General features: G+C 53.1%; 3 non-coding genes across 3 annotated transcripts; all 3 read left to right on the top strand.

Annotated features, from left to right (window-relative positions):
• The first annotated feature begins 5,901 nt into the window (after positions 1–5,901).
• On the top strand, positions 5,902–5,974 carry Trnak-cuu (transfer RNA lysine (anticodon CUU)). The gene has a single exon. It is a non-coding gene; the product is annotated as a tRNA-Lys (tRNA).
• Positions 5,975–6,891: 917 nt separating this feature from the next.
• Positions 6,892–6,964, top strand: Trnar-ucg (transfer RNA arginine (anticodon UCG)). Its single transcript has one exon. It is a non-coding gene; the product is annotated as a tRNA-Arg (tRNA).
• An 8,247-nt stretch (positions 6,965–15,211) lies between these two features.
• Positions 15,212–15,284, top strand: Trnar-ucg (transfer RNA arginine (anticodon UCG)). Its single transcript has one exon. It is a non-coding gene; the product is annotated as a tRNA-Arg (tRNA).
• Positions 15,285–17,772: the final 2,488 nt, after the last annotated feature.

Genomic DNA, 17,772 nt, shown 5'->3' with positions numbered 1-17,772 from the left:
CTGTTCCTGACTTTGTCCCTTGTCTGTCCCCATTCTTCTTTTCTGTGTTTCCAGTTTTTCTTACCGCCATCATGACCACCCCCACCACCACCGCCACTACCACCGCCATCGTCTATACGACGCCCTCCCTCGCTGCCACTACTCTTACTTGGTGTGCTCAGTCGCCCCCGTCCTACTATATCCCGCCCCTCCTCACCCTTCCCACCCCAGCTCCCTTTGTCGCCCCATCCCCTGCTCCTTCTCCCCAAGCCTCCACACACGACCCCTTTCCCCCACTCCCCCACACCACTCATGCGGCCCCTGCCAGGGTTGTGTCTCGTCGGGCTACGACCCATGCCGCACCATCGCCGGCGCCAGCACCACCACCTGCAGCAGCGCCACAACCAGCAGCAGCACCAACAGCAGCACCAACAGCAGCACCAGCACCAGCACCGACACCGGGACCTGCCGCTTCCCGTCATCTCCCCGTCACTCCTGTGCCCCACACCTCCTCCCATCCTGTCCCCGCTGTTAAGCGTCCCAGTGGCACCCCCGCCTCCTCCGCACCCAAGAAGTCCCAGCATCTTCCCCCTCCCCCACCCCTAGATGCCATGGATGTCTCCCCTCCAGCCCCCTCTACTTCCTCTTCTACCTCCCCCTCCTACAAGTATCTCCTCTCCCGTCCTGATCCCTCTCTCCTGGAGGCCCGCAACCTGACCTTGCTCCTCCGCCAATACTTCCCTGCAGCCCCCATCTCCCTTCTTACCCCCCGTAGGGACTCTGTCTTGATCACCTCCCCAAGCCCTACCCTACACTCCGACATCCTCTCCCGAATTCCTCTCACCCGATTTGGACCTAATGCCTCCCTTGCCCCTGCTCCTTCCCCTTCCTCCCCCCGTCAACCCCAACCCCCACGTCGCCCGCCGACCCTCACCGCCGTGATCACTCGGCTTAGCCCGACGATCACGGAGGAAGAGGTGCTGGCGGAGTTGAAGGCCCACCCGTACCTGGAGGTGCGAGCTGTTCGCCGCATTTTCAACTCTGCGGGCCCCACTCGCCTTATGCGAGTTTTCTCCGAACACGCTCCCTCCATCGACCATCTCCTTAAGGAGGGTGCCCTCCTCTTCCACCGCCGGTATAAGGTTGACCCCTCCCGCTCCCCACCACAATCCATTCGCTGCCAGAGGTGTCTGCGTTATAACGCACACCCAACATCAGAGTGCCGCGAGGCCCCAGTCTGCCCGCATTGTAAGCAAGCGCACTTCCTCCGGCAGTGCCCCAACCTTCAGTCTCCTCCCTCCTGCAATACCTGCAACCTCCAACACCCTACCTACTCCCAGAAATGCAAGGCTCGACCTCCTCCATCCGCTCCTGAACTCACTGTTCCTCTCCGCCCTTTGGATGACCCCACCCCTCCTGGCAATTCCCTCCGTCCTCCCCCCACCGCAGAGGACATCATCAGGTTCGTCACAATAGTGCTCCAGAACGTCCATCCCTTTCAGCGTCCCCACACCCTCCACCAGATTTCCCTCGCTGCCCGTTCCGTGTTCCACCTCAACACCTACGCCACCTATTCCCACAACCAGGCCCATTTCACCTTCTCCCGTCTCGACACCTTCGTTTAAATTCCCATTATGGCACGACAGCACCGTATCCTGTTCAATAACATCCGCTCCCTTCCCACCAACAAGCACCTCCTTATGCATACCCTTACGACCCACCGTGTGGATGCCTTCCTTCTGAACGAAACCTTTCTTCAGCCCCACCACACCGTCCACACCTCGCCCTACCTCCTTCACCGGTCTGACAATCCACTCCAGATAGCGCGTGGCGGAGTTGCCATTGGCCACCACCGCCAGATCCCTGTCCGGCTCCAACCCCTCCTTCCTGACCCCACAGAACACTTGATCCTTAGTCTCTTCTTCCCCGGCCTTACCCTTACCTGTGCCACCATCTATGTCCGCCCCGCTGCACCTATTCCTTTCGACTTCCTTTCCCACATCGACCGTACCTTCTCCTCCTACGTGATCGCCGCCGACCTTAACATCCATAGTCGTTCTGCCGCCCAGTTACGGCGGTGGCATCGGTTCCTTGCCACCCTCCAAGGCGACGTCCTTCCAATTCCCCAACACACCCGCCCTGAATCCAATACCACTCCCGATGTCGTCCTAGCCTCCCCCACCCTGCTTGGCCGCATAGCGGTGGACGTCCTTGATCCCATTGGCAGTGACCATCTCCCTGTCCTCCTCACTGTATCAGACGGTCGTCGCCCCCGTCCCGACCCGCGCCATGACCCTCCCCCGAAATATGTCCATGACTACTCCCGTGCCAACTGGAATGCCTACCGGGACTCCCTTGCTCTCCAGGTCGATAGCCACCCCCTCACCTACCACCAACCTGACGACGTTACCCGTGCTGCCTCCTTTCTCCAGCAGACCTTGTCTGAGGCCGTGGAGGCCCACGTCCCTACCATTGCCATCCATCCGCACCGCCCCACCTTACCCCCACAGGCCGTCCTTCTCCTGCGTGAATCCCGCCGGCTCTACCGTGCCTTCCTTCACACACGTGACCAGGACACACTACGACGCCACCGGCAACTACAGCGACACATCAGGAACTTACTCACGGCAAAGAAACGCCGGGACTGGCGACAGACATGCACCCGTCTTAATGCCACCTTACCTATCAACTCGTCCAAGTACTGGTCAGCCTTCCGCCGCCTTACCGGATCTAAACCCTCTCCCTACTACCCTCTCCTTCATGATGACCACCCCTTCCCTGATGCCCTTAGTAAGGCCAACCATTTCGCCTCCTACCTCTCCGATATCCTTACCATCCCTGACGATCCCCAGTTCGATTATTCCCTCTTTCCTGATGTCCGTGATCGAACTGATACCTCTGTCCCCCCGCTTGCTCCTGGCTTCCAGTACTTGGACAACATCACACACACAGAACTAAATACCCCAATCACCGCTCAAGATATCATTGCTACACTTCGCCCTAAACGCAACACTGCTCCCGGTCACGATCGTGTTACTTACCGTCACCTCCGTGAAGCTCCTGCCTCCTTCCTCTCCACATTGGCCAGGCTCTACAATGTGGTCCTGTCCACCGGCTACTACCCCGACCTGTGGAAAACCTCCCGGATCCTGATGTTCCTCAAGCCCGACAAACCGCCTTCCGCTGTCTCCTCCTACCGTCCCATCAGCCTTACCTCGGTCTTCAGCAAGGTCCTAGAATCCATTCTTACCCGCCGCCTACACAAGCACCTTCACCAACACCGCCTCCTCCCCCCTACCCAATGTGGCTTTCGGCCGTCCTTCTCAGCCGATGACCTCCTCCTTCACCTCACTCACCTCCTCTCCGAACAACTCAATTCCCGTCGTTCCGCCATCTTCCTTTCCCTCGACCTCGAACGCGCATATGACCGTGTGTGGCATTCCGGTCTCCTTTTCAAGCTCCAAACCTTTGCTCTTCCTCTCAACTATGTCCGTCTGGTCGCTTCCTTCCTTTCCCACCGTCCTTCCTATGTCACCATCCACAACACTGATTCCTACACCTTCTACCCCTCCGCCGGTGTGCCCCAAGGTTCCGTCCTTTCCCCTCTTCTCTACCTCCTTTACACGGCAGACATGCCTCCACCTGCACCTCCCCTACACCTTCTCCAGTACGCCGATGACACTGCCTTCCTTGCCCTCGCTCCCACCCTGCAACGCTCCCAGCACCTTCTCCAATCCTATCTTGACCGGTTCACCACTTGGTGTAACCAGTGGTTGCTCAAGGTCAATCCTTCCAAGACCCAGGCGATCATTGTAGGCAAAACCACTCGTTCCTTCCGTCTCCTTGATTTCTATCTTACTATTTATGGCCGTCCCATCACCCTCACACCTACTCTCAAGTACCTTGGTGTCACCCTCGACCGTCGCCTCTCCTGGAACCCACATCTCCGGACGATCCAAGCCAAGGCACGCTCCCGCCTCCGCCTCCTTAAGCTCCTTTCTGGCCGTACATGGGGTCTGGACCCTTCCACCATCCTCTACACCTACAAGTCCCTCATCCGTCCTATCCTTTGCTATGCTCATCCCGCCTGGATCTCTGCCCCTCCTACCTTCTACAAGTCCATTCAGATCCTAGAACGCCATGCGCTCCGCCTCGCCTATCGCATCCGTCTCCCTTCCCCCACGCGGATCCTCTATGACCTGATTCCCTTCCCGCACCTCCTCCTTTTCCTCGAACGGTTACGGATCCTCTACACCTCCCGCAAGCTTGATCCTCCACACCCTCTTGTCTCTCCCATCCTCTCCCACCCCAACCCGCTGCCGCGCCTGCATTCCTATATCCCACCTGCTCTCCATCTTTACACCCTCCACACCCTCTCCCTCGGTGGCTTCCGTCAACTCCCCCTCCCTGATGATGCCCTCCTCCCCTCCATCTACCCCTCCTACCAACTTTGAGCCTTACCTTCCCTCTCCTCTCCTTTTCCTGTGGGCACCCTCTCTCCCTTCTCTCCCTCCCTCCCCTCCCCTTTCTCCTTGGGCTTCCACTCCCCCTACCCTCCCCCTTCTCCTCCATCCCTGTCCTCCACTGGCATCTTCCCCTCCCCCTCTCTCTCCTCTTCCCCACACCTTTTCCCCTTGGCAGGCCACGACTCTGCTGTCTTCCATCAGTTACTTTCATCGTCCTACGCCGAAGACCATCGCATGTGTTTGTGCCTCGACTCTCCTGCAGTGTGTTTGTGTTTCGTCGTTTGTGCTCCGCTGGTTCACGTGTGGCCATCTGCCATCTGCGTTTGTGCACCGTGTTTCTCCGCTTTTATCCATTGTGCTACGCACGTGACCGACTCCGTTTTAACTCTGTTTTGTCTACTGTTTGTACCCCGCCGTCTTGATTGTTTTTATATCTCACTCATCTCTGTTCTGTGTATACTCTGAGGCCGAAGAGCGGCATACTTGGTCCGCTGCCGGCCTACCTGTTTGTCACAGGTATTAAAATCACAATAAAAAAAAAAAAAAAAAAAAAAAAAAAAAAAAAAAAAAAAAAAAGGTAGAGCAAAAGGTGAGACGAGGCAGTCTGAATTACATTTTATAGATGTATTTCTCACAAATCTCAGAGCCTGTCGTCGTCGTCGTCGTCGTCGTCGCCCCAGCCGCCGCTTCTGCAGAAGTAGCAAATGGCCATCGTAGCAAATGCGGCGAGGAACACCCTGCCATCGATTCCGAATGCGCAAAGTGTGTGGTCTTGTTTTCCTGTCTATGTTTGGTCGGTCTCGTAAGAGGTTGAATGTAACGAATGGGTGGAAAAGAGTAAGGGGCAGCGGGTGTGTTGAAAGAAAGCACAATTCTTCAGGGGGTGTGAGCGTTTCGAGATGAGTCGGATATAAGTTATACTTGGTCGTCAGTGACGTGTCGCCTAATGGATAAGGCGTCGGACTTCGGATCCGAAGATTGCAGGTTCGAATCCTGTCACGGTCGTGTTTTTCCAGTTCTGAAAAAGAAACATACCGTTTTAATGTAGCAATTGAGCAGTACGAAACCGTCTGAATCTTGCTGTTGACCATTTTGTACTTGGAGATGGTCTTGAACCTGAATCACACACAACAAGCAAGTGTTAACTAGCGAAATGGTCGGCAGAGTGCCCTCACCGCGAGGTGCGACTGGCACTTGCACATCTAAAACAACGTCGGAAAGTAACTCGTTCGGCTTTTGAGTCACATCAAATATGTGTGTTAATTTTGACGCCGCTAGCTCTGCAGATTGTCATGCAATTCCTTTACCTCTCAGAAATGATTATGAAATAAAAGTGAAGTACGTGACGAGTGTGACGTTAGGAAAACATTAGGAAGCATGGAGAGATTCTGTATGGGACGACACAACCCAAACGAGTATTGTTTGATCTGCTGCCCAGCAGGTATCCAACGAGGCAGCACGGCTAGCTCAGTCGGTAGAGCATGAGACTCTTATTCACAGGGTCGTGGGTTCGAGCCCTACGCTGTGCGGAACGGAATTTTTTTCCGCTGCAGATGTAAATTACCGATTTTCTGATTAACGTGATGTAATGGAAATAGCAACGTTAAAATTTGCCTACGTCTCCATCAGTCGCAAGAAAACTGTATTTGAAGGTGGAGGTGATTTTGTAGACATGTGTGAAAGTCATGTTCTGAAGTGCAGGTGGTTTTGTTTGGAGAGAATATCGGCTACGTGTCAGATGTGTAGCCAAGCAGTAATGGGTCGCCATAGCTGCTAATATTAGTCGAAAATATGAAGTGTTGTCAGCTGAAGTCTGATGATTCAGACGACCATACGGACGAAGAAGGCAAAAGTGCCGCTAGGCGGCGCCTGTTTAGGTCAGTGGTAAAGCATTGGTCTAGTAAACCAGGGGTCGTGAGTTCCATCCTCATAGGAGGAAGACGAATTTTGGAAATCAGTTGCGCATCGTGGCCGTATAGCAAACAGTATCTGTGATTAGGACCAATTAGCGACAGGAGTATTATTAAGAATTACTCTCAGATGTGATTAAGGCGAATGGCGCAGATAAAGCATTTGGCAAAGCGGTACGGCATAAGGTGGGACGAGGCAGTCTGAATTACATTTTATAGATGTATTTCTCACAAATCTCAGAGCCTCTCGCGGTCGTCGTCGTCGTCGTCGTCGTCGTCGTCGTCGACGCTTCTGCAGAAGTAGCAAATGGCCGTCGTAGCAAATGCGGCGAGGAACACCCTGACATCGATTCCGAATGCGCAAAGTGTGTGGTCTTGTTTTCCTGTCTATGTTTGGTCGGTCTCGTAAGAGGTTGAATGTAACGAATATGTGGGGAAGAGTAAGGGGCAGCGGCTGTGTGGAACGAAAACACAGTTCCTCAGGGGGTGTGAGGGTTTCGAAATGAGTCGTATATAAGTTATACTTGGTCATCAGTGACCGTGTGGCCTAAGGGATAAGGCGTCGGACTTCGGATCCGAAGATTGCAGGTTCGAATGCTGTCACGGTCGTGTTTTTCCAGTTCTGAAAAAGAAACTTACCGTTTTCATGTAGCAATTGAGCAGTACGAAACCGTCTGAATGTTGCTGTTGAGCATTCTGTGCTTGGAGATGGTCTTGAGCTTGAAACACACACAACAAAACAGGTGTTAACTAGCGAAATGAACGGCAGAGTGGCCTCACCGCGAGGTGTGACTGGCACTTGCACATCTAAAACAACGTCGGAAAGTAACTCGTTCGACTTTTGAGTCACATCAAGTATGTGTGTTAATTTTGACGCCGCTAGCTCTGCAGATTTTCATGCAATTCCTTTACCTCTCAGAAGTGAATTTGATATAAAAGTGAAGTACGTGACGAGTGTGACGTTAGGAAAACATTAGGCAGCATGGAGAGATTCTGTATGGGACCAACCAACCCAAACGAGTACTGTGTGATCTGTTGCCCAGAAGGTATCCAACGAGGCAGCACGGCTAGCTCAGTCGGTAGAGCATGAGACTCTTATTCACAGGGTCATGGGTTCGAGCGCTATTCTGAGCGGAACAGAATTTTTTTTCCGCTGCAGATGTAAATTACCGATTTTCTGATTAACGTGATGTAATGGAAATAGCAACTTTAAAAGTTGCCTACGTCTCCATCAGTCGCAAGAAAACTGTATTTGAAGGTGAAGGTGATTTTGTAGACATGTGTGAAAGTCATGTTCTGAAGTGCAGGTGGTTTTGTTTGGAGAGATTATCGGCTACGTGTCAGATGTGTAGCCAAGCAGTAATGGGTCGCCATAGCTGCTAATATTAGTCGAAAATATGAAGTGTTGTCAGCTGAAGTCTGATGATTCAGACGACCGTACGGACGAAGTACGCAAAAGTGCCGCTAGGCGGCGCCTGTTTAGGTTAGTGGTAGAGCATTGGTCTAGTAAACCAGGGGTCGTGAGTTCCATCCTCACAGGAGGAAGACGAATTTTGGAAATCAGTTGCGCATCGTAGCCGTATAGCAAACAGTATCTGTGATGAGGAACAATTAGCGACAGGAGTATTATTAAGAATTACTCTCAGATGTGATTAAGGCGAATAGCGCAGATAAAGCATTTGCCAAAGCGGTACGGCATATACACAATCTTCGGCGTAACTCGAGAGGGTTGCGCCCTTCGATATTATTGTCGTTAATATCGAAGTGCTAGGAGTTTCAGTGATCGCTGCAGCTGCCGTTGGTCCCAGCCGCCGCTGCCGCCGCCGCCGGTTCCCACCGCCGCCGCCGCCGCCGCCGCCGCCGCCGCCGCCGCCGCTCCCTGCCCGTCTTTCGTTCTGTCGTCTCTGCTTACGTCTTACCCTTCCTCTTCGTCAGTCTCTTGTCCTAGTCCTTTGACTGTCCCCTGTTATTTTTCCTCTTTTCCCCTCTCCCACTTATCCTCTCACCATGACAACCCCCACAACTACCGCCACTACCACTGCAATCGTGTACACGTCCCCCTCACTTGCTGCCACCACCATCACGTGGTGTGCTCAATCACCGCCTCCCCCATATATTCCCCCCCTCCTCACTCTTCCCACCCCCGCTCCTTTTGTTGCTCCCTCCCCTGTTCCTACCCCCCATGCCTCACGTGACCCATTCCCTCCCCTCCCACATGTAACTCATGTCACCCCCGCCAGGGTTGTTGCCCGTCGGGCCACCACCCACGCCACACCATCATCATCGTCATCACCATCACCATCACCATCGCCCTCGCCATCGCCAGTGCCAACCACTACCACTGCATCTTCTGTGGCGCCAGCTCCAGCTCCAGCGCCAGCACCTGCACCACCACCAGTGCCTGCACCGCCGGTGGGACCTGCCATCTCCCGCCATCTCCCGGTCGTCCCCATCCCCCACACCTCTTCCCGTCCCTCTCCCGCTGTGAAACGTCCCAGCGGCACCCCAGCCTCTTCTGCTCCCAAGAAGTCGCAGACTCTCCCCCCTCCAACCCCCCAGGATGCCATGGATACCACCCCACCTGCCCTATCTACTCCCTCCTCTCCCTCACCCTCCTACAGGTACCTCCTTTCTCACCCTGATCCCTCTCTCCTGGAGGCCCGCAATCTTACCCTTCTCCTCCGCCAGCACTTCCCCGGAGCCCCGATCTCCCTTCTCACCCCCCGTCGGGACTCCGTCCTGATCACATCCCCCAGCCCCACCCTCCACTCCGACATCCTCTCCCGCATTCCCCTCACCCGGTTTGGTCCCCATGCGTCCCTTGCCCCTGCTCCCTCCCCCTCCTCATCCCGACAACCCCAGCCGCCCCGTCGCCCACCGACCCTCACTGCCGTGATCACTCGGCTTAGCCCGATGATCACGGAGGAGGAGGTGTTGGCGGAGCTGAAGGCCCATCCCTATCTAGAGGTTCGAGCTGTCCGCCGGATTCACAATCCAGCCGGCCCCACCCGCCTCATGCGGGTGTTCTCCGAGCATGCTCCCTCCATAGACCTCCTCCTCAAGGAGGGTGCCCTCCTTTTCAACCGCCGTTATAAGGTCGACCCCTCCCGCTCCCCTCCACAGTCCATCCGCTGCCAGAGGTGCTTGCGCTATAATGCACATCCTACATCTGAGTGCCGCGAGGCCCCCGTCTGCCCGCACTGCAAAGAAGCACACTTCCTCCGGCAGTGCCCCAACCTTCAGTCCCCCCCCTCCTGTAACACCTGTAACCTCCAACACCCAACCTACTCCCAAAAGTGCAAGGCCCGACCCCCTCCCTCCGCTCCTGAACTCACTGTCCCTGTCCGCCCCTTGGATGCCCCCACCCCTCCCGGCAATTCCCTCCGTCCCCCCCCCACAGCTGAGGACATCATCCGCTTTGTAACCGTTGTCCTTCAGAACATCCACCCCTTTCAGCGCCCCCACACCCTCCAGCAGATATCCCTTGCCGCCCGTTCTGTCTTCCAGCTCAACACTTACGCCACCTACTCCCATAACCAGGCCCATTTTACCTTCTCCCGTCTCGACACCCTCGTCTAAATTCCCACTATGGCGCGACAGCAACGTATCCTGTTTAACAACATCCGTTCCCTTCCTGTCAACAAGAATCTCCTTATGCATACCCTCACCACCCACCGCGTGGATGCCTTCCTCCTAAACGAAACATTTCTCCAGCCCCACCATACTGTCCATACCTCGCCCTACCTCCTTCACCGCTCTGACAACCCCCTCCCGATAGCGCGTGGCGGAGTTGCCATTGGCCACCATCGCCAGATCCCTGTTCGGCTCCAACCCCTCCTTCCCAACCCCACGGAACACCTGATCCTTAGTCTATTCTTCCCCGGCCTCACCGTTACCTGCGCCACCATCTATGTCCGCCCCTCTGCCCCTATTCCTTTTGACTTCCTTTCCCACATCGACCGTACCTTCTCCTCCTACGTGATTGCCGCAGATCTCAATATCCATAGTCGCTCCGCCACCCAGTTACGGCGGTGGCATCGGTTCCTCGCCACCATCCAAGGAGATGTCCTTCCCCTTCCCCAACACACCCGCCCTGAATCCAATACCACACCCGATGTCGTCCTAGCCTCCCCCAACCTCCTTGGCCGCATAGCGGTGGACGTCCTCGACCCTATTGGCAGTGACCATCTCCCTGTCCTTCTTACCATATCAGACGGTCGTCGCCCCCGTCCCGATCCTCGCCTTGACCCTCCCCCCAAGTATGTCCATGATTACTCCCGTGCCGACTGGAATGCATACCGGGATACCCTTACTACCCGAGTCGATAGCCACCCCCTCACCTACCACCGCCCACATGACATAACCCATGCCGCATCCTTTCTCCAGCGGACCTTGTCTGAGGCCGTGGAGGCCCACATCCCTACCGTCGCCATCCACCCGCACCGTCCCACTTTACCCCCACAGGCCGTCCTCCTCCTTCGAGAATACCGTCGTCTCTACCGTGCCTTCCTCCACACACGTGACCGGGACACACTACAACGCCACCGGCAACTCCAGAGACACATCCGGAACTTGCTCGCGGCTAAGAAACGCCGGGACTGGCGACAGACATGCACCCGTCTTAATGCTACCCTACCTATTAACTCGTCCAAATACTGGTCAGCCTTCTGCCGCCTTACTGGATCAAAACCCCCCCCCTTACTATCCTCTCCTTCATAATGACAATCCCTTTCCTGACAACCTTAGTAAGGCCAACCATTTTGCCTCCTACCTCACCGATGTCTTTACCATCCCTGACGATCCCCAGTTCGATTATTCCCTCTTCCCCGATGTCCGCGATCGAACTGACACCTCTATCCCTCCACTAGCTCCTGGCTTCCAGTACTTGGACAACATTACACACACTGAACTCTATAACCCTATTACTACTCAAGACATCATCGATATACTCAGCACCAAACGCAACACTGCTCCTGGTCACGACCGTGTTACTTACCGTCACCTCCGTGAAGCTCCCGCCCCCTTCCTCTCCACCCTCGCCAGGCTGTACAATGTGGTCTTGTCCACCGGCTTCTACCCCGACCTGTGGAAAACCTCCCGGATCCTGATGTTCCTCAAACCCGATAAACCACCTTCCGCTGTCTCCTCCTACCGTCCTATAAGCCTTACCTTGGTCTTCAGCAAGGTCCTGGAATCCATTCTAACCCGCCGCATCCACCAGCATCTCCACCGGCACCGCTTCCTTCCCTCCACCCAATGTGGCTTTCGACCATCCTTCTCTGCCGATGACCTTCTCCTTCACCTCCTCTCCGAACAACTCAACTCCTGTCGCTCCGCCATATTCCTCTCCCTTGACCTTGAACGCGCCTATGACCGTGTGTGGCATTCTGGTCTCCTCTTCAAGCTCCAAACCTTTGCTCTTCCTATTAACTACGTCCGTCTGATCGCCTCCTTCATTTCCCACCGCCCTTCCTATGTCACTATCCACAACACTGATTCCTACACCTTCTACCCCTCTGCCGGTGTGCCCCAAGGTTCCGTCCTTTCCCCTCTTCTTTACCTTCTTTATACGGCGGACATGCCTCCACCTGCACCCCCCCTTCACCTTCTCCAGTACGCCGATGACACCGCCTTCCTTGCCCTTGCCCCCACCCTGCAACGCTCCCAACACCTTCTCCAATCCCATCTTGACCGGTTCACCTCTTGGTGTAACCAGTGGTTGCTCAAGGTCAATCCTTCCAAGACCCAGGCAATCATCGTACGCAAAACCACCCCTTCCTTCCGTCTCCTTGATTTCTATCTTACCATTTATGGCCGTCCTATTAACCTCACACCCACCCTCAAGTACCTTGGCGTCACCTTTGACCGTCGCCTCTCCTGGACCCCTCATCTCCGGACAATCCAAGCCAAGGCACGCTCCCGACTCCACCTCCTGAAGCACCTTTCTGGCCGCACATGGGGTCTGGACCCCTCCACCGTCCTCCACACCTATAAATCTCTCATCCGCCCTATCCTCTGTTATGCCCATCCCGCCTGGATCTCTGCCCCGCCTACCTTTTACAAATCCCTTCAAATCCTTGAACGGCATGCACTCCGCCTCGCCTATCGCATCCGCCTCCCTTCCCTTACGCGGCTCCTCTATGACCTCATCCCCTTCCCACACCTCCTCCTCTTCCTCCAACGGATACGGATCCTCTACACCTCCCGCAAGCTTGATCCTCCCCACCCGCTTGTCTCTTCCATCCTCTCCCACCCCAACCCACTGCCGCGCCTGTACTCCTGTATCCCACCTGCTCTCCATCTTCACACTCTCCACACCCTCTCCCAAGGTGGCTTCCGCCGACTCCCCCTCCCGGATGATGCCCTCCTCCCCTCCATCTACCCCTCCTACCAACTTTGAGCCTTGCCTTCCCCTCTCCTCTCATTTTCCTGTGGGCACCCTCTCTCCCTTCTCTCCCTCCCTCTCTCCCTCCTTCCATCCTTACCTCCCCTCCCCCTCTCCCTGGGCTTCCACCCCCCTCTTTTCGTTTTCTCCCCTCCTCCTCCCTGGCATCCTATCGACCCCTCCCTCCTTCCCTCCTCCTGTTTTTTCCCTTGGCAGGCCCCCAGCTTTTCGGTGTGGACAGTGCCCCTGCAGGCGCCGAAGCCCATCTCCGCAGTGTCCGTGTCTTTCGTCCCGTCTGTGCCTCGAGTGTTTCTTCGTTTTCTGCTCCACCGTTCACCTGTGCTAGTGTTCTCTGTTCCGTGCTGTGCTGCCCGTTTTTTTAAAACTGAAACAGTGCTGCGTCGGTGAACGACTTCAATTCTTTATATTCTCTGTTGTCTTCTGATTTTTGTCCTCCATGTCTGTGTTTTGAGATTATGTCTTCCTGTTTTTATCTCTTGTATGTTTCTTGTGGCCGAAGAGCGGCATATTAGGCCGCTGCCGGCCTACCTTTGTAGGTATAAAATGACAATAAAGGAAAAAAAAAGGTACGGCATAAGGTGGGACGAGGCAGTCTGAATTACATTTTATAGATGTATTTCTCACAAATCTCAGAGCCTCTCCCGGTCGTCGTCGTCGTCGTCGTCGTCGTCGTCGTCGTCGCCGCCGCCGCTTCTGCAGAAGTAGCAAATGGTCATCGTAGCAAATGCGGCGAGGAACACCCTGCCATCGATTCCGAATGCGCAAAGTGTGTGGTCTTGTTTTCCTGTCTATGTTTGGTCGGTCTCGTAAGAGGTTGAATGTAACGAATGAGTGGGGAAGAGTAAGGGGCAGCGGCTGTGTGGAACGAAAACACAGTTCCTCAGGGGGTGTGAGCGTTTCGAAATGAGTCGTATATAAGTTATACTTGGTCGTCAGTGACCGTGTGGCCTAATGGATAAGGCGTCGGACTTCGGATCTGAAGATTGCAGGTTCGTATGCTGTCACGGTCGTGTTTTTCCAGTTCTGAAAAAGAAACATACCGTTTTCATGTAGCAATTGAGCAGTACGAAACCGTCTGAATGTTGCTGTTGACCATTTTGTACTTGGAGATGGTCTTGAACCTGAAACACACACAACAAGACCGGTGTTAACTAGCGAAATGGTCGGCAGAGTGCCCTCACCGCGAGTTTTGACTGGCACTTGCACATCAAAAACAACGTCGGAAAGTAACTCGTTCGACTTTTGAGTCACATAAAGTATGTGTGTTAATTTTGACGCCGCTAGCTCTGCAGATTTTCATGCAATTCCTTTACCTCTCAGAAGTGAATATGATATAAAAGTGACGTACGTGACGAGTGTGACGTTAGGAAAACATTAGGCAGCATGGAGAGATTCTGTATGGGACCAACCAACCCAAACGAGTACTGTGTGATCTGCTGCCCAACAGGTATCCAACGAGGCAGCACGGCTAGCTCAGTCGGTAGAGCATGAGACTCTTATTCACAGGGTCGTGGGATCGAGCTCTACGCTGGGCGGAACGGAATTTTTTTCCGCTGCAGATGTAAATTACCGATTTTCTGATTAACGTGATGTAATGGAAATAGCAACTTTAAAAGTTGCCTACGTCTCCATCAGTCGCAAGAAAACTGTATTTGAAGTGAAGGTGATTTTGTAGACATGTGTGAAAGTCATGTTCTGAAGTGCAAGTGGTTTTGGTTGGAGAGAACACGGTTACGTGTCACATGTGTAGCCAAGCAGTAATGGGTCGCCATAGCTGCAAATATTAGTCGAAAATATGAAGTGTAATCAGCTGAAGTCTGATGATTCAGACGACCGTACGGACGAAGTACGCAAAATTGCTTCTAGGCGGCGCCTGTTTAGCTCAGTGGTAGAGCATTGGTCTAGTAAACCAGGGGTCGTGAGTTCCATCCTCACAGGAGGAAGACGAATTTTGGAAATCAGTTGCGCATCGTGGCCGTATAGCAAACAGTATCTGTGATGAGGAACAATTAGCGACAGGAGTATTATTAAGAATTACTCTCAGATGTGATTAAGGCGAATGGCGCAGATAAAGCATTTGCCAAAGCGGTACGGCATAAGGTGGGACGAGGCAGTCTGAATTACATTTTATAGATGTATTTCTCACAAATCTCAGAGCCTCTCGCGGTCGTCGTCGTCGTCGTCGTCGTCGTCGCCGCCGCCGCTTCTGCAGAAGTAGCAAATGGCCATCGTAGCAAATGTGGCGAGGGACACCCTGCCATCGATTCCGAATGCGCAAAGTGTGTGGTCTTGTTTTCCTGTCTATGTTTGGTCGGTCTCGTAAGAGGTTGAATGTAACGAATGGGTGGGGAAGAGTAAGAGGCAGCGGCTGTGTGGAACGAAAGCACAATTCCTCAGGGGGTGTGAGCGTTTCGAGATGAGTCGTATATAATTTATACTTGATCGTCAGTGACCGTGTGGCCTAATGGATAAGGCGTCGGACTTCGGATCCGAAGATTGCAGGTTCGAATCCTGTCACGGTCCTGTTTTCCCAATTCTGCAAAAGAAACATATCGTTTTAATGTAGCAATTGAGCAGTACGAAACCGTCTGAATGTTGCTGTTGAGCATTTTGTGCTTGGAGATGGTCTTGAGCTTGAAACACAAACAACAAAACAGGTGTTAACTAGCGAAATGGTCGGCTGAGTGGCCTCACCGCGAGGTGTGACTGGCACTTGCACATCTAAAACAACGTCGGAAAGTAACTTGTTCGGCTTTTGAGTCACATCAAGTATGTGTGTTAATTTTGACGCCGCTAGCTCTGCAGATTTTCATGCAATTCCTTTACCTCTCAGAAGTGAATATGATATAAAAGTGACGTACGTGACGAGTGTGACGTTAGGAAAACATTAGGCAGCATGGAGAGATTCTGTATGGGACCAACCAACCCAAACGAGTACTGTGTGATCTGCTGCCCAACAGGTATCCAACGAGGCAGCACGGCTAGCTCAGTCGGTAGAGCATGAGACTCTTATTCACAGGGTCGTGGGATCGAGCTCTACGCTGGGCGGAACGGAATTTTTTTCCGCTGCAGATGTAAATAACCGATTTTCTGATTAACGTGATGTAATGGAAATAGCAACTTTAAAAGTTGCCTACGTCTCCATCAGTCGCAAGAAAACTGTATTTGAAGTGAAGGTGATTTTGTAGACATGTGTGAAAGTCATGTTCTGAAGTGCAAGTGGTTTTGGTTGGAGAGAACACGGTTACGTGTCACATGTGTAGCCAAGCAGTAATGGGTCGCCATAGCTGCAAATATTAGTCGAAAATATGAAGTGTTGTCAGCTGAAGTCTGATGATTCAGACGACCGTACGGACGAAGTACGCAAAATTGCCGCTAGGCGGCGCCTGTTTAGCTCAGTGGTAGAGCATTGGTCAAGTAAACCAGGGGTCGTGAGTTCCATCCTCACAGGAGGAAGACGAATTTTGGAAATAAGTTGCGCATCGTGGCCGTATAGGAAACAGTATCTGTGATGAGGAACAATTAGCGACAGGAGTATTATTAAGAATTACTCTCAGATGTGATTAAGGCGAATGGCGCAGATAAAGCATTTGCCAAAGCTGTACGGCATAAGGTGGGACGAGGCACTCTGAATTACATTTTATGGATGTATTTCTCACAAATCTCAGAGCCTCTCGCGGTCGTCGTCGTCGTCGTCGTCGTCGTCGCCGCCGCGCCGCCGCCGCTTCTGCAGAAGTAGCAAATGGCCATCATAGCAAATGCGGCGAGGGACACCATGCCATCGATTCCGAATGCGCAAAGTGTGTGGTCTTGTTTTCCTGTCTATGTTTGGTCGGTCTCGTAAGAGGTTGAATGTAACGAATGGGTGGGGAAGAGTAAGGAGCAGCGGCTGTGTGGAACGAAAGCACAATTCCTCAGGGGGTGTGAGCGTTTCGAGATGAGTCGTATATAAGTTATACTTGGTCGTCAGTGACCGTGTGGCCCCATTCTGGCTTTAGCCGTCGCCGCGGTCGGACGTGCTTGTTGTTTACTCCGCGTACGTTAGCGCTATCGCCGGTGTTTGGTGTTTACGTGAAGTTAGCTGTACATTTTCGTTGTTATTTTTTGAGTGGTGTCTCTGATAAGTGTTTTTATAGTGCTTTCGTCCGTTCTACGTCTCGTGCTTCGCCGCAATTTCGGTTGTTGCCGGAATTTCGTCGGAACCGACGACCATGTCTGACACCGTCAGGAAGAATACTTTAGTCTTCTCGTTCGAGAAAGAAACACGGCCGGTCCAACCCACTGCGCTGGAAATCCACGATTGGCTGACTGAGGTAATCGGTATAAATTCTGACTCTGTTCATACCACGCAATTAGATGCTGAAAAATACTGTGTTTTTATTAAATTTCTGAACTCAGTGACAGTCGATAAGTTGCTTGCAAAATGGGGTAATTCCGTCGAATTTGTTCATCGAGACGGTTCAAAAAGTAATGTCTCTGTACGAAAAGCTGATATCATGTACACCAATGTCAGGATTTTGAATGTTCCAATTGAAATTGATAATCAGTTGATCAAGGACGCTCTATCTAAATATGGCGAAGTTAAATCTATCTATAACGAAAGATGGTCGAAGCTATACAAGATACAGTGTTTTAATGGCATTAGATCCGTCGAAATGGAGGTGAAAGCCAACATTCCGTCCCATATATCCGTTGCAGGCCATAAAGCACATGTTGTGTATTCTGGTCAGGAGCGCACGTGCAATATTTGCAATGAGACAGGTCATTTCCGACAAGATTGTCCGCGCCGTGTTTTTGTTCTTCGGAACAATCTAACACAGCGTCAAAAACTGACCCTCAGCGATGTCTTACCAAATAGCACTTCCGTTCTTTCGGTTAACGACAGTGGTGCATGTACTTCTGCAGTGCCCGCCATAACTACTACGGAGTTCCCTCCCCTGAGCGTCATTACATCACACCCTTCTGTTCCCGATTGCGATCTCCAGAATAAGAAGCGACCGTTGGAAACGAC

This window comes from Schistocerca gregaria, unplaced genomic scaffold (assembly GCF_023897955.1).
Source record: "Schistocerca gregaria isolate iqSchGreg1 unplaced genomic scaffold, iqSchGreg1.2 ptg000180l, whole genome shotgun sequence".
NCBI classification, from domain to species: domain Eukaryota; kingdom Metazoa; phylum Arthropoda; class Insecta; order Orthoptera; family Acrididae; genus Schistocerca; species Schistocerca gregaria.
Note: the sequence above shows the minus strand (reverse complement) of the source record. Positions and strands in the feature narration are given on the sequence as shown.